Here is a 2,500-nt window from a genome sequence, read left to right as displayed (position 1 = left end):
CAAAAACTTCTATATGTTTCACGGATAGACCCCGTGAAACGCTAGAAATTGGCGGGGATGTGTCTCTTGTGGCTCACGGGGCTGTTAGGGTGGCACAGAACTCCCTCGGAATGGGAAAAGGGGTCATTTTCGTGTTGCCACATTGCATAGGAACGCCATGAAACTTCCAGAGGCATTTGCAGCAGAAAGGCACGTGCACTCAAAAATTTTAATATTTTTCACGCATAGACCCCGTCAAACGCTAGAAGTTGGCGGGGATGTCTCTCTTGTGGCTCACGGGGCTGTTAGGGTCGCACAGAAATGCCTCGGAATGGGAAAACGGGTCATTTTTGTGTGGCCACATTGCATAGGAACGGCATGAAACTTCCAGAGGCATTTGCAGCAGGAATGCATGTGCACTCAAAAACGTCTATATTTTTCACGGATAGACCCCGTGAAACGCTATAAATTGGCGGGGATGTCTCTCTTGTGGCTCACGGGCGCTGTTAGTTAGGGTCGCACAGAAATCCCTCGGAATGGGAAAAGGGGTCATTTTCGTGTTGCCACATTGCGTACGAACGGCATGAAACTTCCAGAGGCATCTGCAGCAGAAATGCATGTGCACTCAAAAACGTCTATATTTTTCACGGATAGACCCCGTGAAACGCTAGAAATTGGCGGGGATGTGTCTCTTGTGGCTCACGGGGCTGTTAGGGTGGCACAGAAATCCCTCGGAATGGGAAAACGGGTCATTTTCGTGTTGCCACAATTGGCATACGAACGGCATGAAACTTCCAGAGGCATTTGCAGCAGAAATGCATGTGCACTCAAAAACGTGAATATTTTTTCACGGATAGACCCCGTCAAACGCTCGAATTTGGCGGGGATGTTTCTCTTGTGGGTCACGGGGCTGTTCGGCTCGCACAGAACTCCCTTGGTCCACCTGATTCGTGCATACAGGCAGCAACTAAAACTCTGTAAACCTGCTGTGAGGACATCTAAACAGTGGACCAGTGAGGCTGTGGAAGATTTGCGGGCGTGCTTAGACTGTACTGACTGGGATATGTTCACGACTGCTACCAATAGTCTGGATGAACTCACAGAGGCTGTGTACATCAGCTTCTGTGAGGACTGCTGTATCCCAACACGTACCAGGGTGAACTTTAACAACAACAAGCCCTGGTTCTCAGCAAAGCTCAAAAGGTTGAGGTTGGAGAAGGAGGAAGCGTTTAGGAGTGGGGATAGAGACAGATTCAAGGAGTCGAAGAACAGGTTTAGCAAAGCGGTGAGAGAGGCTAAACGACTGTACTCAGAGACACTAAAACACCAGTTCTCTACTAACGACGCTGCTTCTGTCTGCCAAAGGGCTCAGGCACATCACCAACTACAAACCCAGAGCGCCCCACACCACTAACGACTCCCGCCTAGCCAACGACCTGAACGAGTTCTACCGTAGATTTGAAAGACAATTGGACTGTCCTGAACCACCCCTTCCCACCCAAGAGGCCCCATCCCCCACCCATACTACAGAAACGACTCTCTCCTTTCAGGAGGGAGAAGTTAATGGGCTTTTCAAGAGGCAGAATCCACGCAAAGCAGCCGGGCCGGACTCTGTCTCTCCAGCCACCCTCAGGCACTGCGCTGACCAGCTGTCTCCGGTGTTCACCAACATCTTTAACACCTCCCTGGAGACATGCCATGTACCAGCCTGTCTCAAGTCCTCCACCATCATCGCTGTGCCCAAAAAGCTAAGGCCAACAGGACTAAATGATTACAGACCGGTCGCCCTTACATCTGTGGTAATGAAGTCTTTTGAGCGCCTGCTCCTGGCACACCTCAAAGCCATCACAGACCCTCTCCTGGACCCCCTTCAGTTTGCCTACAGAGCCAACAGGTCTGTGGACGACGCAGTTAACATGGCCCTCCACTTCACCCTACAGCATGTGGACGCCCCAGCATCCTACGCCAGGATCCTGTTTGTGGACTTCAGCTCTGCCTTCAACACCATCATCCCTGCCCTGCTTCAGGACAAGCTCTTCCAGCTGAACGTGCCCTACTCCACCTGCAGGTGGATCACAGACTTCCTCTCTGACAGGAAGCAGTGCGTTAAGCCGGGAACAGAAGTCTCTGACTCCAGGTCCATCAGCACGGGAACTCCTCAGGGCTGCGTCCTTTGCCCACTGCTCTTCTCCCTGTATACCAACAGCTGCGCCTCCAATCATCTGTCCGTCAAACTCTTGAAGTTTGTCGGACGACACCACCCTCATTGGGCTGATCTCTGGTGGGGATGAGTCTGACTATAGGTGGGAAGCTGACAACCTGGTGACCTGGTGTAGCCAGAACAACTTAGAGCTAAATGCTCTAAGGACAGTTGAGATGGTTGTGGACTTCAGGAAGAATACAGCCCCACTCACCGCCATCACCCTGTTAGACTCCGCAGTCAAAATTGTGGAGTCCTTCCGCTTCCTGGGCACTATTCTCTGCCGGGACCTCAAGTGGGAACTGAACATCAGCTCCCTCG

This window comes from Petromyzon marinus, unplaced genomic scaffold (genome assembly GCF_048934315.1).
Source record: "Petromyzon marinus isolate PM22_M1 ecotype Great Lakes invasive population unplaced genomic scaffold, UKy_Petmar_22M1.pri1.0 PM_G_Scaffold_6, whole genome shotgun sequence".
Lineage (NCBI taxonomy): Eukaryota > Metazoa > Chordata > Hyperoartia > Petromyzontiformes > Petromyzontidae > Petromyzon > Petromyzon marinus.
This window is presented reverse-complemented; position numbering follows the sequence as displayed.